Source organism: Hippopotamus amphibius, chromosome 6 (genome assembly GCF_030028045.1).
Source record: "Hippopotamus amphibius kiboko isolate mHipAmp2 chromosome 6, mHipAmp2.hap2, whole genome shotgun sequence".
Taxonomy (NCBI): Eukaryota; Metazoa; Chordata; class Mammalia; order Artiodactyla; family Hippopotamidae; genus Hippopotamus; species Hippopotamus amphibius.
The window spans coordinates 26,789,672-26,817,325 of record NC_080191.1 but is presented as its reverse complement, the minus strand read 5'-3'; the positions used below and the strand labels follow the sequence as shown (position 1 = coordinate 26,817,325).

General features: G+C 39.1%; 1 protein-coding gene and 1 pseudogene across 1 annotated transcript in view; both read right to left on the bottom strand.

Moving 5' to 3' along the window:
• Window positions 1–27,654, bottom strand: part of SLC35F1 (solute carrier family 35 member F1) — a 381,987-nt gene that overhangs the window by 296,293 nt on the left and 58,040 nt on the right. The window lies entirely within an intron of this gene.
• On the bottom strand, window positions 2,519–3,365 carry LOC130855481 (ferritin light chain-like; annotated as a pseudogene).

Sequence of the window (27,654 nt, the reverse complement as noted above, 5' to 3'; positions counted from 1 at the left end):
TTTCAGCAATTACAATGTCCACTCAATTTTCTAATCAGAAAAAAATTAAGAATCACCAAACCATTCCCTTTACAAATTTATACCCTGTTTTTGATATCTGGGAAACAATATCATTAATCCCCACAAGTTGGCCAAATCTCATCAAGTCTTGGATTTTTATGAAGACATACAGCAGAACCAGCAGCAGACTGGATAGATGGGACCACACCCCAGCTGCAGCTAATACAGAGACACCAGCTACCCCAGCCAGATCTGGGCCTCCTCCTACCCCTCCATGCAACCGCTCTTCTATTAATATCACAGATTTCTAACTCTTCCTGAAAATCAAGAACAGACGTTAAAAGGATGAAAGCCATCTCTTCATCTTGTTTTATATGCCTAGAAGGGCTCAGCACACAGTAAGTACTTGCAAACAAGGTCATTTCAAGAACCAATGAGCTGATGTGCATGCAGTCACTCTGTAAATGGCAAACTGCAGATGTGAATGCAACTAATAATGGATGAGCTCCTCGAGTTGCATTATTTCATACAACATAATGTCCTATTTCTTTTGTGAACTTAAATTATTGAAATAATATACTTCTTCAGTTATCTAACAGTTGTCTAGTGACTTTTGTTAGGGCACCACTCCTTTATTATGCTACTGGGTTGAACAGCTTCCCATTTTGAGTGCTCACTGGCACAATGTGAGCATGAGGAATTCATTTTTTCTATATTACAAAATTTCCTTTGAAATACTGTTAAAATTGTATGGCTATTAGCATAACTGATGTCATCTTGGGCCCATACAGTTCCTCCTGTCCTTTTGCTGACCCTACCCAGGAGTGTACTGTTTGGTAAATCACGTCTCTGTCACCGGGGGCTTTGTAGTTAATAGATATTTTTAATAATCATTAGGACCAGGGGGCCTCTATGCTCTGTTAGCTCCAAAAGAATGAAGAAGACAGTATTCCCAGTGCCCACAGACTAGGTACCCATTCATAAATCTTGACTTAGGAATGCACATCCTGTTTTCTAGCATGAACCCCCACATCCTAGATTAACTATAAAATTGTCCCAGTGGCCCCTCAGTGGTGCAGAGTGCAGCTGTGAATGCTTCTGGGTGGTTTTCCACCAGATCCCAATCCCACCCTGTGAGTAAACTACTCTATGATAAATTGGTCCATTGATTATATGCAGCTGCCTGCCTCATTTTTCGATCTCAAGATACCTTCTCATTTCAGTGGGCACTTTTCGTTCCCCCCATCCTCCAACAAAAATGACTACATTACTTACATTATTTTAAACTGTCTTTTCATGTAGATGTAATTTCTGAAATTCTACATAGCTACATCACAGAAAAAGTAACAGTTTTCTCAACATAGATAAATCTAATGAAAACTAAAGAGTTTAGGAGAAAAGAATTACACTAACATAAATTATCATAATGTTTGAAATTAAACACTGACATCTACATGCCATTTTCTTAAAAATCACTGAGATCCTTATTAGAAATGCAGGTTTCTGGACCTTGTCCAGGACCACTGAATTAGAATGTTCTAGGGTACTTTTACTTTAATTTTTAAAAAAAGTTTTTATTTCATATTGGAGTATAGTTGATTTGCAATGTTGTGTTAGTTTCAGGTGTACAGCAAAGTGATTCAGATGTACTTATATATAAATCTATTCTTTTTCAGATTCTTTTCCCACATAGATTATTACGGAATATTTAGCAGAGTTCCCTGTGCTTGTTGATCATCCATTTTATATACAGTAGTGTATATTTGTTAGTCCCAAACTCCTAATTTATCCCTCCTCCCCACCTTTCCCCTTTGATAACTATAAGTCTGCTTTCTAAATCTGTGAGTCTGTTTCTGTTTTGTAAATAAGTTCATTCATATCATTTTTTTTTAGATTCCTCAACTAAGTGATATCACATGATATTTGTTTTTCTCTGTCTGACTTACGTCACTCTGTACGATACTCTCTAGGTCCATCCATGTTGCTGCAAATGGCACTATTTCATTCTTTTTAAGGGCTGAGTAATATCCATTGCGTATATGTACATCGTCTTCTTTATTCATTCATCTGTCAATGGACATTTAGGTTGCTTCCATGTCTTGGCTATTGTAAACAGTGCTGCAATGAACGCTGGGGTATCTTTTCAAATTATGGTTTTCTCCAGATATGTGCCCAAGAGTGGGACTGCTGGATCATATGGTAGCTCTACTTTTAGTTTTTTCAGAAACCTCCATACTGTCCTCCATAGTGGCTGTACCAATTTACATTCCCAACAACAGTGCAGGAGGGTTCCCTTTTCTCCACACCCTCTCCAGCATGTATTATTTGTAGACTTTGTGATGATGGCCATTCTGACTGGTGTGAGGTGATACCTCATTGTAGTTTTGATTTGCAGTTCTCCAATAATTAGCAATGTTGAGCATCTTTTCATGTGCTTTTTTTTTTTTTTTTTTTTTTTGCTGCAAAATGCTTTATTGTTCCCATTTGGTCCAAGGCTTGGGAGAGGGGTCCAGGTGGTTAAAAAGCTGCCTAGTGGCTGCAGAGAGGGGCTTCAGGCAGCAGCCCTGACACCAGAAGGGCTCCTCCAAGGCCGCTGGGCTCCGGAGGCTCCTAGTTGTGCTTGAGAGTGAGCCTTTCGAAGAGATACTCGCCCAGCCCAGCCTGGGGACCAGCCAGCCTGCAGAGGTTGGTCAGATGGTTACCCATCTTCTTGATGAGTTTCACCTCCTCATCTAGAAAGTGGTTCTCCAGGAAGTCACAGAGGTGGGGGTCTGCGCGGGCAGAACCCAGGGCATGCAGATCCAAAAGGGCCTGGTTCAGGTTCTTCTCCAGGAGCATGGCGGCTTCCATAGCGTCCTGGGTTTTACCCCATTCATCTTGAGATGGCTTCTTCACGTCCTGGAAGAAGGCGCGGCCACTGCGCTGGTTTTGCATTTTCAAGAGACGCTCGGTGCCCTCGCATTTCTCCTCGGCCAATTCGCGGAAAAAGTGGCCCACGCCCTTCAGAGCCACATCGTCGCGGTCGAAATAGAAGCCCAGAGAGAGGTAGGTGTAGGAGGCCTGCAGATGCAAGTTAAACAGGCGGTTGACAGCAGCCTCCACCTCGGTGGAATAATTCTGATGAATCTGGGAGGCCATGGTTGATCGGTAATAAGGAGTTAAGCTCAAAAAATGGTGTTGGCTGGTCCCGGTGACCGAGGATAGCTGAGTGGCTGACTCCGAACGTTGCGACTGGAAAAAAGGTTGGAGGGTGGTCGGAGGCTGGAGCAAGGGGCGTCCCTGGGTCTGTTCCGTCCAAACACTGTTAAAGCAAGAGACAGATCCGGGGGACCGCCGGGCACACTTTTCATGTGCTTTTTAGCCATCTGTATATCTTCTTTGGAGAAATGTCTATTTAGATCTTCTGCCCATTTTTTGATTGGCTTTTTTTTATACTGAGCTGCATGAGCTGTTTATATATTTTGGAGATTAATCCCTTGTCGGTCTCATCATTTGCAAATGTTTTCTCCCATTCCATGGATTGTCTTTTTTGCTTTGTTTATGGTTTCCACTCTTGCCACTTTTATTCAATACAGCTTTGGAAGTCCCACCCATAGCAATCAGAGAAGAAAAAGAAATAAAAGGAATCCAAATTGGAAAAGAAGTAAAACCATCACTGTTTGCAGATGACATGATACTATATATAGAAAATCTGAAAAATGCTACCAGAAAACTACTAGAGCTCATCAATGAATTCAGTAAAGTTGCAGGATACGAAATTAACACACAGAAATCTATTGCATTGCTATACACTAACAATGAGAGATGAGAAAAAGAAACTAAGGAAATAATCCCATTTACCATAGCATCAAAAAGAATAAAATACCTAGGAATAAACCTATCTAGGGAGGCAAAAGACCTGTACTCTGAAAACTGTAAGATGCCGATGAAAGAAACTGAAGATGACACAAACACACTGAAACATATATTATGTTCTTGGATTGGAAGGATCAATATTATCAAAATACTACCCAAGGCAATCTGCACATTCAATGTAATCCCTATCAAATTACCAATGGCATTCTTCACAGAACTAGAACAAAAAATGTTTGATTTGTACGGAACACAAAAGACCCCGAATAGCCAAAGTGATCTTGAGAAAGAAAAACGGAGCTGGAGGAATCAGGCTCCCTAAATTCAGAAAATTCTACAAAGGTACAGTAATCAAAACAGTATGTTAGTGGCACAAAAACAGAAATATAGATCAATGGGACAGGATAGAACCCAGAGATGAACCCACAAACGTATGGTCACCTAATTGAAAAGACAGTATCTTCAATAAGTGGTACTGGAAGAACTGCACAGCTACATGTAAAAGAATGAAATCAGAACATTCTCTAACACCATACACAAAAATAAACTCAAAATGGATTAAAGACCGAGATGTAGGACCAGATACTATCAAACTCTTAGAGGAAAACATAGGCAGAAGACTCCTTGACATAAATCACAGCAAGATCTTTTTGGATCCACCTCCCAGAGTAATGAAAATCAAAACAAAAATAAACAAATGGGACCTAGTTAAACTTCAAAGCTTTTGCACAGGAAAGGAAACCATCTAGTGTCTTCTATTGGAACTCTACCACTGGTTAAACCTGAGAAGACACTCTACCCGGAGGAGAGAAGGAGAAGCATATGGTGCAAACAGCATATGTGAGACTCTCTTCTAAGACTACTCACACTTCCCACTGGTCTCCAGAATAAGACAGAAGTTCCTTAGTATCTATATCTAGTTAATTTCTTTAGATTCCAAACCTAAGGATTCAGAATTCTGCACTGCAAGTCAGTAGAAGTACAATGGGATGAAGAACCTCACTTGTTGGCTTTTTTTTTCTTTTTTTGTAATTCAAGTGCCCTGAAAATGGAAGCTATTCACTTAACCACTTTTAACCAAAGGAAATGAGAACTGCCAACTGCCAGTCTGAATCAGATATTCAGGCAGAAAGTAAATTCTGAGTTTAAGTGCTTTGCTGTCACGATCATAGGCTAAATTGGACTCAACTCTGCTACCAAAACCAAAACAAACAAACAAAAAACAAGTTGAACAAAACAGCCTGCAAAATAGAAAAACCATTGTTGTTTGTCAGTCCAAATGAAGTTAATGTTTCCATGAAGGCTTTGCAAGAAAATCAAGTTAGAGGCTTTGTTCTAGTAATTGTCATTGTTCTTTCCTTTTCATAAAGCAAAGCTTTATTTGTGCTGTTAATATTTATCGCTGTACTTCATTCTACCCATAAACCAGAGCGACAAATTTCTATCCATACTCATTGAAGAAATGAAACAAACCCAACACTAAGCTTAGTGATTGGTCCAGTTTTTAGGATACTTAACTTTAAGAACTGTACACAAAGGTTTAAATTTTTTAATTAATAAAAAATAATCTGTACGATCAGAAATTACAATCCAAGTTCCATTTTTTAAACCTCCTCAGTAAATCAAAAGGGCTTCAGAATGTCCCACAATTAAATACCTGAGATAAAATGTCCTCAAAATAAAAACTACAAATGAAAATCAGACCAAAATTTACTTTGAGTAGGAGGCCTTTTTCTCCTAGACATGCTACTTTACACGCAGAAGAATTCCAAACAATCTGACAGACGACAGGTGGGAGGCATGTCCCCTACCACTGACAGTCTTTCAGAAAGCACAGTGGATAGTTTGACAGTAAGAGAAGGTCTCCCATTTGGGGACAGAAAAGGGAATAAAATGTGTTCAGCTAAAAATGGTACAATGATACCGTTCCTGTAACTGTTGTGTCTTAGAGACAGAGACCTGTTATATATATACTACAACACAATGCTGGAGGTGCTGGGGTTAGGGCATGGGTGGAGGATGGGGGTCCCTGAATGCAGTAACCCTTACAGAGATGACCTATAAGGGGTCACTGGCCATGAATCATCTGGAAACTGAGTCTATGTCAGCTCCCGGAGTATGAAGAACTTCCTCTCTTCCCATTTTGCTGTAGAGATTTCTAAGTGTACAATTGACATTAAGTACATTCACAATGTTGTGCAACCAGCACCACTATCTGAACTTTTTCATCACCCCAAAGTGAAAATCTGCCCATTAAAAAGTAACTCCCCATTTCCTCCTTCTCTCAGCCCTAAGTCAGACATTGATAATAAATATTAAGAAACCAGCTTTACATTATGAAGCTATAACATTTATCTTCTTCAAGGGAAATCTTTTGTGTTGGCATATTACTCACTATCATAAAAGAAGTCAAACAGAGTTTATGGGCAGGTTGGTCAATATTAATAACAGGCACATTATCTCTAATATTCAAATAATATCACTGAAACAACTTTCATACTGCAGGCTTCTTTCCAAAGAAGCATCATCCCAAGTTGAGGCACTGGGGCTTGGAACTTGGTTCCTTTAACTCTGCTCAAACACAAAAAGAGCTGGGAGATTTGAGAATGTCACTATATTCTATAGGCTTCCCTTTGGTGTTCTCTCAATACAGGTCTTCTACGGCTCAAAGAAGTCCTTAAATTTCTGATTTGAGCTAAATTAAGAAATACAAAGTGGATTATTACATTATATCACTCTAGATGGGCTTGCTGCTCTGGGATAGATGTGAACTGGCTACAAACAAAAAATCCACCCTATCGCCTCCCACCTGGGAGGTGATAATATATTGTAGCGCTGAGAGATTCACACAGGAGATATTCATTGTCCTACACTGTGTTCATTCGCTTAATAAACCCTGCTAGGGTACCTGCTGTGCCCTAAACCTTGCTAGGGTCTGGGAACTAAGCAATGATCAAGCTCACGTGATCCCTGGCTTCATGGAGCTGTCGGAGAAACATGAGTGTCCTCCTGATTGTCCTGAATGGAAGGATGGAGCCTCGCAGGGCTCTCCCCTCTGTGGAGCTGGAAATCCTGGTCATTCCTTTCTGAATGTCCTACCACTGGTGGGTTCTGACTCTCCACCCCAAGCTTCAAGCTTCCTGAAAGAAAACCTATTTTTTTCAGCTTTAGAGAGAGTACTGCCTGGACTGCAAAAGTTATAATTTTGTATTGCCAGGGAAAATTGTCAGTCATTTAAAAGGCATAAAATAATGTGTTTTGGAGAACCGCCCTGGCACAAAATGAGTCACAAGCTTAATCTATACGTCTGGGAGAGGACAGCACAGTACTATCCAAGGAGCTTCTATCTGCAAGCACAATAATTACTGAAGTATTCATTTGTCTTTGTTCTTCCTAGATTCATTCCCTCTCTCTTCTACCCTACTCCCACCCCATTTCTAAGCAGGCTTTGTGATGTCCTGCTAGGAGACTGGAAAGTAGAACAAGCTCAAATTTGAAGGCTGTCGTAAAACCCTAAATCCATGCAGAGATTGGGCTGGGTGTCCTGGATTGGGCTGGAAGAAAGAGAGCCTGAACATCTCCTGCATATGCAGAAAATTCAAAAGAATCTACTTAGAAACAGAATTAACGAGCGAATGTATCAAAGTCACTACAGATACACAGAAATACAAAATAGTGTGTTTTATTTCTATACTGGTAGCAGATAAAAAATAAAGTTTAACAAAGATACCATTTATAATAATATTAAAGCCCATTAAATACCCTAGAATAAATCTAATGAAAGATGTCTAAGACTTTATTGCTGAAAACCATATATCTTTATTGAAAGCATTTTTAAAAGATCTAAATACCTTGTTCATGTATTAGAAGACTCAATGTTATAAAGACATCAGTTCTTACAAAATTGAATTACAGATTCAAAGTAATCCCATTCAAAACCCCACTAGAATTCTTGGTGGAAAGTGAAAGGCTGATTCTAAAATTGATATGCAAATGAATAGCCAAGGTAATCTTGATGAAGCAGGAGGAAGGTGGGGGGGGGCGGGAAGAAGGAGGAGGAGGAAGAAGAAAACTGGAAGACTTAACATTACTTGACTGCAAACTTGTTATAAAATTACAATCTTAAGACACAATGGAATTGACACGAGCATAGATAGATGAATGGACAGGACCCAGAACCAGATTCACACATATATAGTTCTTGGATTTCTGACAATGGTGTTCCCCACAGGACAGGGGAAAGTAAAACCGAGAAAGGTGTGAGGCATTGGCTTGCTCTTTTAACATGACTTTTGTAAGGAGCATCACTTCCTTCCTAGCAGTTCAACTGAATGACCTTCCTCTGTGCTCCTTAGTATTCTGTGCATTTTAAAATCAATATACCGGGACTTCCTAGGTAGCGCAGTGGTTAAGAATCCACCTGCCAAAGCAGGGAACACGGGTTCGAGCCCTGCTCGGGAAAGATCCCACATGCCGCGGAGCAACAAAGCTCATGCAACACAACGACTGAGTCTGTGCTCTAGAGCCTGTGAGCCACAACTATTGAGCCCATGTGCCGCAACTACTGAAGCCCTCGAGCCTAGAGCCCATGCTCTACAACAAGAGAAGCCACAGCAATGAGGAGCCCGTGCACCACAATGACCACAACTATAGAAAGCCCATGTGCAGCAACGAAGACCCAATGCAGCCAATAAACAAATAAACGAACTAAATAAATTTATTTTAAAAATAAGTTGATTAACTTAATTAAGTTAATATACCTACCTAATTGTGGGAATCAATTCTTTACATGTTTATATCTCCAGCACCCGACATGTTGCCTGGCACATAATAGGTAAGAAACTGAACTAAACGTAAGAGGTCCAATACAAGCTGCTGGAAATCGTCTCCAGTTGTAGGAGCTGCCATTGTTGTCAAGAACCAAAGCACTTTAGAGCTGCTGGAATCAAACGGCACCTCAGAAATATCTAACCTTTTCTTTCATCTTTAACAAGTGGGGTAAATATAGAGATTTATCATCTCACAAAACTCTCCAGGGTGAAAGGGATAGACTAACAATTTCCAACCAGTAAAGTTGGCAAATCAAACATGCTATGCAGAGTGGGGTCAGCCATGCAGAGGTAAACTGCCCTCAGCAGTCAGTGGTAGATGTGATCAGGAACAGAGCTTGGACATAGGCCAATGAATGAGCTTTTCCAACATTTAGCCACAAACATCCCAACAACCCCGGGGGACCCAAGCACGTGTAGAAAAGAAACAGAACATACAAAAACATACACACATATAATCTCAGAAAGTTGTCCTGAGTTAAGCAAGACAAAAGTAAAGCTAATAAATAAGTCCATTCATTTTTGGTCTGACATGGGTAATTAGGATAAGTAGTATATACATTTCTGAGACTCTACCGAGCCTGCCACTTTGTTTTCCTGAAATTTTTCTTTAACCCAAAACACCAGTGGCCACATTTAAACTGTGGGATCTATATCCCTAGCCACAGCTAATTGGCCCCAAATCCAAGCTAAGCCAAACGGACTGTCTCTCAGAAAATGAGAACTGAGACACTAGTTAGTCTCTGGTGAGCTATGAGAAGGTCATGTTCCAAAATGTAAATGGAGAAGCACAAAAGACTGCTCTGCAGGAAGAAAAGCCTAAAGTAGACACCAGGAAGAATCAGACTCAAGAGACCATATGGTCTGACCCAGTGAGAAAGAGACTAAAATATAGCCACTTACCTTTGAACCCGGGCCAGTCCTCTGTGATGCCCCATCACACCAACTGCCTTTGGATTCCATGAGATACCCCTGCATCACTTCTATGTTTACAATTTCCCCTTTTCACTCAAGCTAATGATTTGTCTGCAACTGCACCCAACAAACAAAGGAGGCCCAATTTGACATCAGATACCCAATTTAAGTGCAGGCATATTTACCTTAGTTTTTCTACAAATGTAAAGGTACATTAAGAGAAAAAAACTGAAGTAGTTTTATGAACCATTTTCTTTCTTCACTAATTGAAAGGCTTGAAAGTCAAAAGGAAATAAGTCAATGGATAGAGGTACTACTCACAGTTCCTTTGAAGATATTTTAACAACATACAGAGTATATGGCTTAAAAGTATGTATATAGGGATATTTATATCACTCAACTACAGGTATTCAATGGCCTCAGATGCTCCTTTGTGCTGTTTAAAGAAAATCTTGAGATATTCCAATTTGAAATGTATAACATAACCTTTTCATTGTTGCATTTCTTTATATGACAAACTCTGCACACAAGCTGAATTATAAATTCAAGTGTTTCTCAAGCACTTTCTCCCTCCATTACAAGTGCCCATTACAAGTGAATTGTGATTTGTCTAACGTTTGTTTTTAGCTAAGCATTACCATCAAAAATAGAGAAACCGAAATGATTACAATTACTGCTCAATTTTAAAAGCTCAAGTTATAGGCATCAAATTCAAAGCACTGGTTTTACTCATGATATCCTCCTCCTGTAGTTTCACCTCTCTTTCAGCCTACACTCACATCTGTTTGTTTGCTCAGCATTTACTATAGAAAGTTCATCAGATAAGTAATGAGGGAATGCGGGACAAAACACATCGTGTTTTTACTCTCACATAATATTCTACCGAAGGTTCAGTCAACTGTAGAGTTTGATAGACAACTTAATTAAGAAAAAGATTTATCCAACTGTGATCTGTATTACGCTCAGCTTTACAGTATAACAGTGTATGTTCACTGACTCTTCCATTTAATAGTGACAGAATTGAGAAGCAGTGTGGATGACAGCCACACAGTTGTAGAAAAGGACTGAGTTGTTAGGCAATAATAGAGGCAATTTAGTGTATGACAAAAGGCTAGCACTTCCCCATCAGACGAACATGGATTAATTACTGTCAGCTCTGTCATCCCTTGGCTGTTTCACTCTGGTCAATTCACACACATTCTTTTAAGCCTCAGTTTACTCATCTGTGGAAAGGATGCAGCAAATGCTCACACCGAGTAGCACTGCTGGAACAACTGAGTGAGCCAACATAAAGTATGTGATATACAGCAGGGGCTGGCAAAGTTTTTCTGTTTAGGACCAGACAGTAAATATTTTAGGGTTCGTGGGTCATATAGTGTTTACAGCAACTACTCAACTCTGCTGTTATAGCACAAAAGCAGCCTTAGACAATACATAAATAAATGGGTGTGGCTGTGCTCCAAAACTTTACTTCTGGGCACTAAAATTTGAATTTCATATAATTGTTACATCATGCAATGTTCTTATTTCGATTTTTTCAACCGCTTAAAAATGTAAAAATGAGTCTTAGCTTGTATTCAAGAATAGTCAGCAAGCCTGCCCCATAGCAAACCCTGAAAAATATTATGATTACTGCCAATAACAATAACTGAAAATAAAAGAGGGATTGTGTTACTGTCAAATAGATAGAGATTTTTTTTTGGGTAAATGTGTTACTTTTTCTTACAGTTTAAACTGCAATTGGAGGGCAGATTATAATAGGAATTTCTGGATGGATGCCCGTGGAATGATAGACTATATCTCTCAAAGAGTTCAAGAAGGAGCAGAGAAGCCCAATCTTCCCCCTAGAACTTTCAATTTGGTCTAATTTTATATTAGACCTAGACATGGCAGTTAAATGGCCCCACATAGCTAATACTCAAAAATATCAGACGAAAAGACAACCCCTCAGAATGGGAAAAAATATTTGTAAATGAAGCAACTGGCAAAGGATTAATCTCCAAAATATACAAGCAGCTCATGCAGCTCAATATCAGAAAAAAAAAACACAAACAACCCAATCCAAAAATGGGCGGAAGACCAAGACATTTCTCCAAGGAAGACACACAGATGGCCAACAAACACATGAAAAGATGCTCAACATCACTAATCATTAGAGAAATGCAAATCAAAACCACAATGAGGTATCACCTCACACCAGTCAGAATGGCCATCATCAAAAAATCTAGAAACAATAAATGCTGGAGAGGGTGTGGAGAAAAAGGAGTCCTCCTGCACTGTTGGTGGAATGTCAACTGATACAGCCACTATGCAGAACAGAACAGAGGTTCCTTAAAAAACTAAAAATAAAACTACCATATGACCCAGCAATTCCACTCCTGGGCACATACCCAGAGAAAACCATAATTCAAAAAGATACATGTACCCCCATGTTCACTGCAGCATTATTTACAATAGTCAGGACATGGAAGCAACTTAAATGTCCATCGACAGATGAATGGATAAAGAAGATGTGGCCCATTGTATACAACAGAATATTACTCAGCCATGAAAAGGAACAAAATTATTTGTAGTGAGGTGGGTGGACCCAGGGCCTGTCATACAGAGTGAAGTAAGTCAAAAAGAGAAAAACAAATACTGTATGCTAACACATATATATGGAATCTAGAAGAATGGTACTGATGAACCTAGTGGCAGGGAAGGAATAGAAACACAGATGTAGAGAATGGACTTGAGGACACAGGCGGGGCACGTGGAGGGGGGAGTAAGCTGGGACGTAGTGAGAGAGTAGCACTGACATATGCACACTACCAGATGTAAAACAGATAGCTAGTGGGAAGCTGCTGCAGAGCACAGGGAGATCAGCTCAATGCTCTGTGATGGCCTAGAGGGGTAGCATAGGGATGGTGGGAGGGAAGCTCAAGAGGGAGGGGATATGGGGATATATGTATACATATGGCTGATTCACTTTGTTGTACAGCAGAAACTAACACAACATTGTAAAGCAATTATACTCCAAAAAAGATTTAAAAAAAAATCAGTCACAGCAGAAACAAGGTACCAATATGGATTTTAACTAAACAGAGAGAGAAAAGACCAATTTGATTTCACTTTCTCATCTATACAATAAGTGGGTTTTACTACTTTATCTCTAAAGACGTTTCTAGTTCACGAGTGGGGTCAGAATGAGGAAAGTTCTGTGGGCCAGGAAAAAGTTGCTTGCCTGTCTAAACGCACAGCACGGATTCATAACTGCTTCTGAATTTTCTAGGGCAGGTGAACGCAGTTACCCACCGGGACTTGAGGAAATCCACTTTAAAAAGAGCTTTCCCCGGTTGGATGAGCGTAAGCAATTAAGAACCGACAATTCTCATCCATAAAGGAGAGCACCAGCCACCTGTGCAAACGCATGTGCTTGGGGTTGCTTTTCAAGTCCTTAAGCTCATCTACCACCACTCCATCGCTGACTGTCCTTTAAGACCAAGGTGATACAATTACAAGTCTGCTGACAGAAGTACAGTAAGTAGCAAATTTACATTTTTCTTTTCTTCTGAACCAAGTGTTCCAGTCCAAGTCTCTCCAGTTTAATGAACGGAATGAAGAAAGGTATATAGATGGAGAAGCACCACCTTGCTAAGGTATTAGGGAGTAAGGCTGGATAATTAAGCTCATATAGTTGAGAACCTGAAGATGTAGAAAAGTTAGTGACTGAATTTGTAGAGTGTCTCCCAGGTAATGTCTCAAAGTCAGAAAGGCTACTTTGTCGATTTTTTTTAAAGCAGTGATGATATATAGAAAACTTGGAGGGAAAAAAAAATACATCAGTTTTTGTTTCAGTTCCATCTTCATTCTCTTTGAACAGAAGTACCCCAAGCATTAGACCATGTCTTGATCACTCTCCCTTCTGAGTTCTTGTTGATAACATTCATACAGTCCTGCCAGCTGGAAGCACCTTCCAGTCAGAGAGGAACCTATTCTGAAGTCAGCTCCTCAGAGGTTCCCTTTGCCCAACCACACGTGAATTCTGTTCCAATTAAATGTCAACTCATCATCCCACATTATTCAGCACAGCTAATGTTTTGGCTGTTGTTGTCAGGGAAAACTGAAATAGTTTCTGCCCTCTGATTTTCATAATGTTTTATATGGAAGGAAATGGAGAGCGAGGGCCAGAAAGAAAGAATCTGCTGTTCTCTGAAATCATAGGTGTTTTTATTTCTTGAAGGAGAAGGTTTCAGTGATAATCCAAGTCCCCATTAAATATTGACTTCTCGGTCAATATTTCTGCATTTCAGTAACTTTCAAAGATTCTCGCTGTCATCTCAGAAAGGGAAGTTAACAAGAAATATATGTCAGAAATACACAGAGTCAAGTTAGAGTGAAAATAACTTCCTTTCCTATAACTGATTTTTAAGAGACAGAGAACATCATTGTGAAAAGAAATCAGAAAAGGCTAATTCATTTAGAAAGAAAAATAGAAATCTTAAATAAATATATATTTAAACATATATTTGACAAAACAGATTTAGGGATTGTAATAGAGCACAGGTTAAGTATGAATCTGGTATTTTGTTATATCCTTAAAAGCATAAGCATAGAGCTGCAATTCTGAAAAACGCAGTGCATAGCTTGTCAGACACACATCAGTATCCTTTATGTCCATCAGGTTGCAGAGGTACCAGAGTTCTACCCACCCTAAAATGATCGCCTCGCCAAAAAAAAAATAAAATAAAAAGGAAACTGAAAGCAATACTGACAACTACTCTAGGGTTGGAGCTATAAGAGAATAGCGTAGGTAGTGGTGTGAATATACAAACATTTATTCAACCACTGTCATATTCTTTAGCAGAGGTCAGACATTTAAAGGTTAAAGTAGACTATAAAAACAAACACAACCATTAACCATAATCCACTTCACATAGCCTACTTTCCTTTTCATCACTGCTAAGTAAAGCCAGCAGCCCACACAGTTCAGCACCCCTATAAACACTAGAAGCCCTCTGGTGACACTTGGGAATGGACAAGATAGAAGCAACTAAACATTTAATGTTGATGTTCCAATAAAAACAGTGAGGCTGGTAAGTTTCCTGATGATTTCTGACTCTAGCTGTCAACTCCCAGCCCTCCCTCGCACGTCCCTTCATGCTGCATCACCACCCAGACGGAAGCCCCTGCAGCCCACCTCCCTGCAGGCTTTCTCTTGCTCCTCTTACTTCCCCATCTTAAGTGTTCAAAGGATTCTGCTCTCGGTTTCTACATTTCATTCTCCTTGGGGGAGCTCTTCCAGGACCACAGTTTTAACCAGCACCTATGTTTGTGTAATGGCCACATCTGTGTCTGTACCACCATTTCTCTCCTGCACTGCAGATGGGTATTTCCAATACCTTTATCTAGATGTTCCACCTCTAACCCAATGCAGCCAAAATATAATTAATACACTTCATTGCCCCCTCCCAAACCTCCTTCACATCCTTGATTTCCCATCTTATTTAACAGCAACTCAAAACACCTGGTTACACTGCAATAGGGGCTCTTCTTCTGCTCCTCTACAACCAACACTGTCTCGAACTTACCTCTTCCTCTCCTTTTCCACTGCCTCTGCCTATATTGCCTTCCTTTATCATAGCCATGACTGGTCTTCCTACTTTCTGAATTTTGTTTCTAAAATTTAGAATTGATTATGTCACTTTATTGCTTAAAATCATCCAGGCTTCCCTGCGGCTACAGGATAATTCCACACCTCGCCCATCCCTGAGTCTTCATCCACATCCCTCCCATTACCTGAATGGTCTCTAGGACAACTGTTGAACTCCTCCATTTCTCTCAGGTTTTCTCTTGGTCTCTAAGCATCATTGATTGATTCTCTTACACAGACCCTCCAGTGCTTGTCTGATACTCTGTAAATATGTCTAGCTAGCCTTCACTACAAGAAACTCTTATTACACTTTCCATGTGCAACTATTTTTTAAACCTTGAGCTCCCTAAGCTGAAGGGACAACCACCAACACAGTGCTTGGCAGACAGGGTCCTCAACAATTGTCCGATAAGTAAAGAAATGAACCATTTCAAGGTTAGAAAGAAACTAACCTTTCTGTTCCACTTTTGCTTTTTCCCAAATCTCATTTGTGATATTTCTAGAAAATGTAATATCCTCTACTGAGATGTATAACTGTTGAATTAGACACATCAACAAATACAACATTAGAACTGGATGTTCAACCTAATTCTTGTAAATCTACAAGGTCATCAAGGTCTCATGAAACGGGAATAATTAGACTCTTCCCAAGGGTCTTCAATAGTGTCAGGAGTACCTGCCATGCCCCATATTTCTTTCATGATATACCTCCAAGAATCCCAGACTTCGCAGGGGACTTGAAAGTCATCTAGCCCATCTGACCATTTGCACCTTGGTGGAGAGGTTTAGTCATGTCAGTTTCTGAAGCTTCCCTCACACGTTGTTTCAAAATCAGCAGAGATGCCAGAGAGTGCGTCATAAACGGACACTGCCTTGCCACTGCGATTGCACAGCTGAGGCTTCGGACAACCGTGCAAGGCAACTGGCCCCATAGCTGCCATGCACGTGCACAAAGAGAAACCCATCTGGGGGATGCAAAAGAATCAGAAGCCCCAGTCTCAGCACAGGGGCAGAAGGAATTTCGTAACTGTGCTAACAGCCACTTGTTACCCTGTAAAGGGAAATAAAATCCTGATAAGTAATTTTACCGGCAGAGCTAAGAGAAACACGCATCAAACATTCCTGCCGAGATGTACGAGAAGCTCCGTGTGCCATCATGCTGGGAAACAAAAGGCTCCAATATAGGAAACCTCATCAGCTGGATCCACTGGACCCAAGTTAAAGGACCACAACAGTGATGAAGACGCAGCACATCCTAGAGGAAACAGAACTGGATTTTCTTGGGTTCTCTTACCGCAGACCCTGTTACATGACCTTGCGCTGAGAGCCTAAAAGAAGAAAAGAAATAATAATAGAATGTTAATGCCTCTGTGCTTCGAAAAGAGTGATTGAACCAAGATTTTCTCTTTTTGATGTAACGGCAGGGCACAGGAGGATTGGGAACACACCAGTGTGCTGATTGCTAGAGAACAAGCTGCATTAGTGAAGGGGAAAGAACTATTAGTACTTTCCAGATGTGAGTAAGGTGAAATGAATGCATCTGAAATCTACTGTTAGAAAAGGGGGAAACTCTGTGAGGCAAAACCAGTCCTTGAGCTCCAAAATTATGATTATTATTATAAACGATTATTTTTTAAAAGAATTACTTTTTGAAAAGAATTATTATAAACAAAGAATAATTTTGGAGTATTAGTATGTCTCAAATATTGCATGGGATATATTTATACAGAAAAATTATTCTTTGTTTATTTGGAACTCAAATTTAACAGGGCATTGTGCATTTTTATTTGCTAAATCTGGCAACCCTAAATGAGGGAAATGAGGCCTTCATGGGAAATGGGGCCTTAAATGAGAGAATGAGAATTGACAACCTGATTCATAGCTCCCTAATGAAGTGGGTTTCTTCGTGCCGAGAACAGTATTAAGCTGTCATAGGAGAGGGACTCTATTCAAGGTGTGGAATCTGGCAAGAGAGAACCACGGGTTTTGGCCAAGGAAAGATGACCTAGGTCTGAACCAAGCTGGGAGCCAGAGGAAGGGGCCTGGGAACAAAACACTGTGGAGGGAAAAGAAGTAAGATTTTTTGCCATTAGCAAGTACGTCCTGTAGATAAAAGAGGCTGAGGCTACAAAGACTGTTGTTCACTGTGATGAGGATGGAAGGGGACAATGAACCCAGCCCCAAGAGAAAGGCTGAGACGTGGTAAGGCAGACCTGGACTCGTGGCAGACCCCACAGCATCTGGTCATCTGGCAGGAGTCACTGTCCTGGCAAACTGGAGCAAGAGAGAGACAGAGAGCCAGAGAGAAAGAAAGAGACTCTTTTTCCATAGGAACATTCTCTGGAAGTGGAACCAAAGAGGAAATAGGCCCTTTATTCCGGTATCTAGTGTTTCTAAAAGACAAAAAAAAAAAAATGCGGCACCTGTTTAGTGCTTTGGAGAAGATGGGTCCATAGAACAGAAAAATCAAGTTCAATCTATATAAACACACCTAAAGAGACAAGACAAATAATTTATTCTGAAAAAATAAAAATACTAAGTCATTCAGTTAGTCACTCAACAAACACCTCTGAGCACTTACTGTGTTCCAGGCACTGTGCAGCATCTAAATACTCTAGGCATTAAAAGAAAAATCAATGACAGAAACCACAAAGATATTCAATAGATTTAAACACATAAAAACTTAAAACTTCTCAAATATTTTTCTTAAAGTCATAAGCAATTAAATGGTGAAGTACAAACTGGAAAATATTCCAAATATAGCAAATGAACATATATTACCCTTACACTATTAAGAGCTCATTTGAAAAGATAAAAATATTGCCCACACCACATAGAAAAATGGACAAAAGCCATGAAAAGATAATTCACAGAAAAAAACAAAAATGATTGATGAGTATAGAAAATAGTTAATTTCTCTAGCAATCAAGTAAGTCCTAATGACATCAATCATTAATTAACACTTTCACCTATCAAATTGACTATTATTTTTTAAAATTAAAATATTCAATAATAATGAGGGTATTTAGAAAGTATCAGGCACTCTCCTACTGTATAAATTGGTAAAAACCTTTTTGGAAAGTAACTTAGCAATATATGTCAAAAGCCTTAAAAATGATCAAATGCTTACACGTGGGAATTCCGCATCCAGGAATCTGCCTTAAGGAAGCCATCAACGTTTTGTCAAAGATTTATGACCAAAAATATCACACTACTATTTATAGTAGATAAAAGGAAAGCATATAAATGTTCATTAATAAGAGAATAATTAAAATGGAATATTGAAGTCATTAAAATCGCATTTATCAAAAAAACAAACAACCCAATCAAAAAATGGGCAGAAGATCTAAATAGGCATTTCTCCAAAGAAGACATACAGATGGCCAAGAGGCACATGAAAAGCTGCTCAACATCACTAATTCTTAGAGAAATGCCAATCAAAACTACAGTGAGGTATCACCTCACACTGGTTAGAATGGGCATCATCAGAAAATCTACAAACAGTAAATGCTGGAGAGGGTGTGGGGAAAAGGGAATGCTCTTGCACTGTTGGTGGGAATGCAAATTGATACAGCCACTATGGAGAACAGTATGGAGGTTCCCTGCAAAACTAAAATTAGAGTTACCATATGACCCAGCAATCCCACTACTGGGCATATACCCAGAGAACACCATCATTCAAAAAGACACATGCACTCCAATGTTCACTGCAGCACTATTTACAATAGCCAGGTCATGGAAGCAACTAAAATGTCCATCGACAGATGAATGGATAAAAAAGATGTGGTACATATACACAATGCAATATTACTCAGCCATAAAAAAGAATGAAACTGGGACATTTGTAGAGACATGGATGGACCTAGAGACTGTCATACAGAGTGAAGTGAGTCAGAAAGAGAAAAACAAATATCGTATATTAACACATGTATGCAGAATATAGAAAAATGGTAGAAATCAACCAGTTTGCAAGGCAGAAATAGAGACACAGATGTAGAGAACAAACATACGGACACCAAGGGGGAAAGCAGGGAGGGTTAGGGGGCAATGATTTGGGAGATTGGGATTGCCATATATAAATTACAAATAAGAAAAAAAAATCAAATTGTACACTTTAAATATATGCAGTTTATTGTATGTCAACTATCTCAATAAAAGTTCTTAAAAAAAAGTATTGAGGAAAAAAAAGCAGATTTTAAAACCTAATGTGTGGTATGATCCCATTCTTGTTAAATAAAAATGTTAAAAAAATTGCATTTAAAACAGTCCAAATGACCCTAGAAAATAACTGATATAACATTGTTTTTCCAAGTAGCATACAAAACTATATTTTTATATCTAAATATAGCATAATCACAATTATATATGAAAAGTGTGGAAGAAAGCATACCAATAGGTCAACTGTGATTAACTGAGTTGTGGGATTATGAGTAATTATTGTTTCCTTCTAACATTTTTTAAATATTTTATGGGGTTTCTACAATAAATGTGTACTTCTTAGGCAAATAGGGGAAAAATAACAACTAGCTTTACCTAAAAAGCTTTGACTTATAAAAACAAGGAAAACATAAATGTGGATTAATCTAAGAATATACACAAGGCTTAGACTCATAGATCTTGGTATTTAAATACTTGCATTTACAGATTTATATTTATAGATTTCCTTATGTCCTGCAACGCTTTATCATCTCAACAACACAATCAAAATGAGTAAGAATTAAATCAAACAACAAAAAACCAAATAAAACCTTTATTTCCCAAATCAACCTTCCCCTCAAAAGTGAGTTTTTCACATATCTGACAAGTATGTAATATGTTCCATTTGGTGTTTTTACAACCTAAGGTTTGTAAAATTTGAGATTATTTGCTAAAAGAAAAAGAAGCAAAGTCACAGTTTTCTTGTGGCCAAGGTGTCTCCAGTTTGAGTAAGTTTATTCTTTTGCCACTTCAGGCATGAATATGAATCAGCGCCCTCTTGTGAGCAAGAGACGAAATTTTAAAAAAATAATTAGAGCTGAAAGAGACTGTTGTGTATTACTCACCATGGCAGAAAACATACAACTGTGCTCACTAGACAGAGACCATTCTCCCTGAAGTAAAATCACCCCAGAATTCCTGATTATTTAGGTTTGCAACATATAGTGCGTTTGTATAGGAAAGTGCCTGACATTAAATAGAGCGTTAGCCTGTCTTAAAATTCACGAGAGGCAACCTAAATGTTCTCTCATACGGTCGCCACTGCTTGTGGGGATTATCACAGTGGAGCGTGTGAGAATCTCCTCTGGGGCAAATACTCTCCACTGTGCTCACATGTGAGGATCAGAATGTCCCAAAACGGAGTCAAGCTTTTCTGACGCGAGAGAAGATGAGATAGTCACTTTTGTGAACTCTTAATGTAAAGAGGCCTAAATCATTACTTAAAAAATGAACACGATAAAAACTACTTAGTAGGCTGGGAGCAAAATCAAATTAAGACATCCTTTAGAATAGAGACTATGACATCTTCAGCACAGTACAGAGCATGTGCAGGACAGAATGAATTCCCCTTTACACTGAAATGATACCATCTACTAAAAAAAGAGAATCGCATTTCCCATCCCTCTGACCTGGGGGTTATTTATTGCACCTTGCTATGGTACTACCACATCTGACCAACAGGCTGAGATACACTATTAATCCTAACACACCAAAGTGGGACGCTCATGTTAAAAGTGAAAAGAATCTCTCAAGACTCTACCTGTAATTCAACAACACTGGCAGACTTTTCCTGGATGCTGCCTACCACTCCCAGGTCAAAGCTTAATTGGCATTTGCAGTTAGAGGACTTTAAATTTGAGAAAGCCATTTATAATGCAGTTGACTCTAATCAAATTTTCTTTTTGTCTCAAATAACCTTATCAAAAATATTTTTCTAGCTATTCAATGTTCTCATTTATTTTGAAGACAGATATTATCAATGAAGGGTGTGTGAATGACATCGGAAAAATCATTTTCATCAACTTTCTTCTATACGTCAATGGAAAGAAGTAAATATTTCCAACTATTGAGCTCATTACTGCTGATAAATGGAGAACTGCAGGCTCTGGTTTGGATCAGTAGCCCTCAAAATACGGTCTGCGGGCTTCGGGAGTCGCTGTAGGGACTCCTTTTAGGAGGTCCACACGGTCAAAACTATTTTCATAATCACACTAAAATGTTATCTGCCTTTTTCATTCTCATTTTCTTACAAATTTTGCAACAGATGATGCAGAAGCAGATGTGAATCCACCTGTCTTCTATGAAGCCAGACATTAAAGAGATTAGCAAAAATGTAAGACAATGCCACTCTACTCATTGAATTTTTTTTTTTTTTGCTTTGGAAAATTCAGTTATTTTCCATAAAAATATGTTATTTATGCTAACCCACAATAGATTTATTTTTATTTTGGACAATACATAAATATGTTTAAATTTCTCAGTTTTAACTTCTAGTGTGGTAAATATGAATTAATATAATCCACATAAGCAAAAGCCCTTTGGGTCCTCAATAATTTTAAAGCATGTAAATGGGTCCTAGACCAAAAAATGCTTAAGAACAGCTGTCAGAGACCTCTATTTTGCCTCAGCATTAAAAAGTTATATTAATGTTGAACTCCGAGGCTCCAGAAGATCCTTCTGGATTTTCACAATCAAAGCAACCTTCTGCTCTGCCTCAGAGTTGAAAGGCATTTTTATTTGACTTTATACTACTCAGAATTCAAACTAAATTCCACTTAAGTACAGAAGTAACTAGTAAGAAAATTCAACTATCACTCATGCACCCATCCAGTAAAAATTTACTGAGCACCTATCATATGTAAATACAACTGTGTCTGATAACAGTTGTACTTCAATTATGTTTGATAAATTGCTAGTTTGGGAAAATAAAATGGCATCTCAGCCTGAACAAAAAAATCTGTGGCTGCCTCTCATTAATAAGATCTAACATTTATTAAACACATGGTATGGGCTAGATACTGTTTTAAGCGCTTACTGGCATAACTAATTTATTCCTAGAAAGAATTCTATGTACTATTATTATCCCTTTTTTATAGATGAGGAAGCTGGGACACAGAATGATTAAGCAATTGGCCCAAAGTTAAAAGTCTGATAAGTGGCAGACTCAGGATTTAAACGAGCAGAATCTCTGCACACAACTTCCACAGGGTAACTGGCAGCATCCCACAAGGTCTTGGAGCTAGATCTAGGGGCTAAGCTGCACAAGACTTAGAGCAAAATCCAAAGCCACAGATTTGCTGGAGTTAGTTTATCTTGGCAGAGCTGAAAGAAATCATCACTTCAAGTTTACCACTTATTCCTGGATTCCTTAGATTAGACTAAAAAATTAGACTGACTGTAAATTTTGGTCATCCTTAACTTGCTCACGGTCATAAAAGTTGTGAAGAAATGACCCTAATATACCAATAACCCTAAACTGTAGTTTCCATAAAACAGTCTTGACCTTGAAATGGAGAGTGACGCCCAGAAAGTATACTGTCAGCAAACCAGCTCCCAGTAAGATAATCTATACACATTCAGTGACATCCATTTTCAGATAAACAAATAAGCAAATCAATCAATGCAATAAGCTGTTATGGACTGAATTATGTCCCCCTAAAAAATTCATAAGTTGAAGTCCAAACCCTCAGGACACCTCAGGATGTGACTGTATTTGAAGATAGGGCTTTTAAAGAGGTAAAGATAAATGAGATTACATAGGCGGACCCTAATCCAATGTGACCTGATAAGAAGAAAGACACCAGGGATGTTCACATACAGAGGAAAGACCATGTGAGGACATAGCGAGAAGATAGCCTTCTACAAGACAAGCAGACAGGTCTCAGAAGACACCAAAACTGCCTATGCCTTGATCTGGGACTTTCGGCCTCCAGAACAATGAGAAAATAAATTTCCGTTGTTTAAGCCACCCAGTATTTTGCTATGGTGGCCCTAGCAGACTAATATGTCAGCCTATCTCTCTCACCCTACTGCATTTTTAAAAATTCCACAGTTTCAACATCCATCATAACATTTGTAAATTCAGTAAAACGTGACACCTCCCAGATTCCACACTGGAGATCTAAGTGTGGTGGCTCTGCAGTGGGCACCAGGCACAATTGCGGGTTGTGGTCAGCCTCCTTGTCCTCAAGGTGCTGACAAGGAAAAGCTGGAAGAAAAAAGACTAGCATACATAACATTACTGAAAAAGCATACATATACATTCAAGGTCATTCATGTCTATTACATTCTAGAATGTCATAAGAGGGTGGTATCGGACGCTGCGGTACTTTAGGAATGGTTGTGAAAGACCATGAGGCTGTACCTGACAACTCAAGGAGTTGCCCTGTGCTGTGCGCTGGTAGTAGTTCTTACCATCTTTACCATCAGGAGAGCCCCTCAGAGACAGGGCATGATAAGCCAACTCAGCAAATGATGTGTTAGACTTCAGACACTGCAATTAGCAGAGTCACTGGCAGGACAGAAGATACTGCCCAATATACTACCCCGATCAATCCACTGATTACAATAACCTCAGCATCAAACAGTAAAGCAGAAGTCACAGAGTTCAGAAAAAATCACTAAAGATTTATGAACTTCCTATTAATGAAAGATGTTGTCCTGACAAGGTAAAAAGAAAAAGAAAAAAAAAGAAACCAATTTGAACCAGTGAAGTCTGACTATCCGTTGAACTGTTAGAATACCAGTTAGCTGGACTTCTCTAGGAAGCATATTTAGCAACATGTATCAAAACCCATAAAAATGTCTCTTTTTGCACAAGTTATGCTTCTAGGAATTTATCTGAAAGGAATGATCAGGAATGCCTATAGACTGATATACACAATATTAACAACAGTTATATATATTTTGGAAAGGAAAAAAAATACACCAAAAAGTTAAAAATGTTTTTATATGATTTTTTTTGAAATTGATGATTTTAGTTTTGTATTTTTTGTTACATTTCAAAAGTTTAACAATAACCATATGTTACTTTTATGAATCAGCAAATTAAAGAACAAAATTAATGTTTTCTTTTTTATAAGATTAACCATGTCACCGGAGTTCTGATCACAAACTCTCTAGGGTGAAATCTCTAGGGTGTCTTCATGTCTCAGTTTGTCCTTTTGGAAAAAAAGGACACAAATAAAGAATATATTTTTGTTTAAACACACAAAGTTGTTTCAGCCTGCAGGAGGTAATTTTGAACTACATTACAGAGAAATTTATTGTGAAAATGTGGACGTGTTAAAAATAAAAGTACCTGTTTCTCATTTCAGAAAGGGACAGCTCCCTGTTTGTTTCTGTCAGCTGAAATGCATCCATCTGAGATCGAGATATATGGGACAGATATTCTTGTGTCGAAATTACAAAATCACTTTAAAAAAAAATTTCCTGAGCTATGTGAGCTACCTATATAAAAATCTCATCATTAATCCCACTCCGGAGCAAAATGCACAGTTAGTGAACTTATACAGCAGAGAGACGGGAAAAAAAGAGATTAACAGACAAGCAGGAATCAATGCTGCCAGAATAAATTGTCTGTGAGCAGAATTATTTCCCAACACAATAGTTCTTAAACTTCTATGTGCCATCACAACTACCTGGAGAGCCCTCCACAAATTCAGGTCTTTAGACGTCACCATATGGAATCAGAATCTCAGGGGACCAGGAAAAATGTTTGGCAAGTACCCGAGATGTTTCTGATGCAGACGGACTGCGGGCCATATTTTTCAAATGTCTTTAAAATATGCAAAGGGTTGCGTATTAGATTTCTAGGTATACCATGTCAATCCAAATCTCACTAGATTTATAAAAACAAACAAAATGTATTTCATTAGTTATTTTGGCATGCAATTTTCATTAAAAAAAATAGTTGAAATAAAACACTGGTAGAGTGTTGACATTCCTCAAATTTTCTTTCAAGGAAATTTTCACCTCTCTCCAATTTCTTTTCTCTCTCTCACTACTGCTACCCACCATCCAAAAGAGATCTTAATGATGAAACTTCATTCACTTGCATTTGCCTAAAATGTTATGATTCCTGACAGTACCAAATAATGTAACTTCTTTCCAGACAAAGAATAGACAAAATACACTGTTAGTGAAACTCTAACATGGAAAGCTGTTTTCCGTGAGAAAGCCAACATCAGCTAATTTGGTGAGACTTACTATTTTTACAAATTAAAATCAGCTTCTCATTTCCCTTAGGAAAATCGTAATATGATTCAGCAGAGAGATGGAAGAGGGAATGGGTCCCACCTGAAGAACACTCAGGAATGCAGTCTGTGATACTCTAAGGAAACAAGATAGGTCACTAGGGAGGGGAACCCACATACAGTTCATACAAACACATGATGTTGGAATAATTGCCAGAATTTATGCTAATCTCTCTTCCAGTTATTTCAGAAAAGAGATGAAAACAGGACTCTGCGAAAGTAGTTAACATTTTCTTTCTTTACATTTCATGATTTCTCTCTCACACATAAGCACACATCCATCCATCTTTCACTAAACTAAGAAGTCAAAGAATTGAAAACAAAAGATTTTTTGAAACAAAGACAAATATTTATTTCTTTATTGTGTTCACACTGGATTGAAAGGGCTCCCCTATACTACTCCTAGCTCTCTTCTTTGTGTGGGCTTAAGGCAACTAACCTTTTGATACCGGCATCTACCAAGGAGCAGATTTATTGAGCTAACTTTCATTAACTCATTCATCACAGAAGATCACTTGGCTGATCTTTCTGCTCTCAATGGCTTGTTTATTTAAATGAACGGGGGTAGTTCTTCGCACTTGGAAATTGCTAAAAAGCCAACAATGAGTTTTGGAGACAAGAGTAAACAGTAGCACAACATGTCCATTTGTCAAGCCAAACAGACTTTACCTTGAGGTGTTAAGAGCCTGCCATAAAAGCCAAAGCAAGAGTTAAATAAACCAAAATGTGGATGAGAACAGAAGTGTCAGCAGGAATAATCTAACTTCCATGTTATTGATAAACAATAACAGTAACATTTATGGTAGTTACTTAAATGCATAAAACGTTCTCTTCCGTGGGGTTTTCTGACTGCAGCATCCCGTTTCCTCCCATAGAACATCTTATAGAAACATAGTACAGGTTTTCTTCTAAGGCCTCAACATGGACTTTTGATATTTTCAGTTTTTCCCTCTGATATTGCCCATCCCTTCTTCCAGTTGTTCCCTATGCTTCACAGTTAATTCCTCCTTTCATTCTTTTCTGGTCCTTCTGCCGTGTGCTCTAGTCATTTCCTATTTTGTACATTTCATGCTTTCAACTATTTGGATGAGGTAGGCAAAGTAAAGTTCTTAAAAATATTTGGCAATAGGTATTTATAGTTCCAGTGAACAGAATTTTAAGTGGGTTTTTTCCTGTCATCTCAGAATTAGGAGGTAAAGCCCAAAGCTGAAACACACCAAAAAGATCAAATTTTTTAAAGCATCAGTGATACCTGTGGCCAGTGGAAACAACCCTACCTTACTGTTATCGGTTGTGGGTGTCCCCCTAACATCCACACATTGAAGTCCTAAGTCCTAGTACCTAGGAATGCAAATATGTTTGGAGATAGGGTCTTTAAAGAGGTAATTAATTTAAAACAAGTCATTCGGGTGAGCCCTAATCCCATACGACCGGTATCCTCATATGAAAAGGAAATCTGGATACAGACATATACAGAGGGAAGCTGATGGCCACCAACAAGCCAAAGAGAGAGGCTTCAGAAGAAACCAACCCTGCTGACATCTTGATCTCAAACTCCCAGCCTTCAGAATCACGAGAGAAATCTCTGTTGTTCAAGCCACCTCATCTATGGTACTTTGTTGTGGCAGCCCCAGCAAACATATAAATCCACCCACAATCTACCACCCCAGCTGTGGGGAAGGAATAACAGGGGTCCTGGGCTCTGTGGGGAGAGCAGGGCTCATGGGGGAGGAACCCACGCAGGAGGGAAGGAGGGGACCTCTCTCTCCCTGATACACATGTGAGCGCCTCCAGGAGATTCATTCAGAAAGATTGGGGTACCTGCAAGAGGGGGAACCCAATACTGGTTTTCTGCAGTTGGACTTCTGCTTTGGTGGCAGCCTTGCCTGCTCCTGCCTATCTGGGTAGAGTTCATGAGAACCGAGGAGAGACGGCAGGACTGAGGAAAGGCTTGCCAGTGGCTTAACGGTCGCTGCTACTGCTTGGCACAGCGAGGCCTGATGAACTGTCCAGGGTCGCCTGCACTTCCTTGGAGGCTGCCAGGCTTGTGACATATTGCTGGCACCCAACCACAGAGGCTGTGGGGTAAGCGGCTGCTGACGAGTTGAGTAGGGACAGGCTGGTCAAGCCAACGCCTAGACCTCCACACCAGGGAAAAAGGTGTGGACTGCTCCAACAGCTGGTCACTAACAGC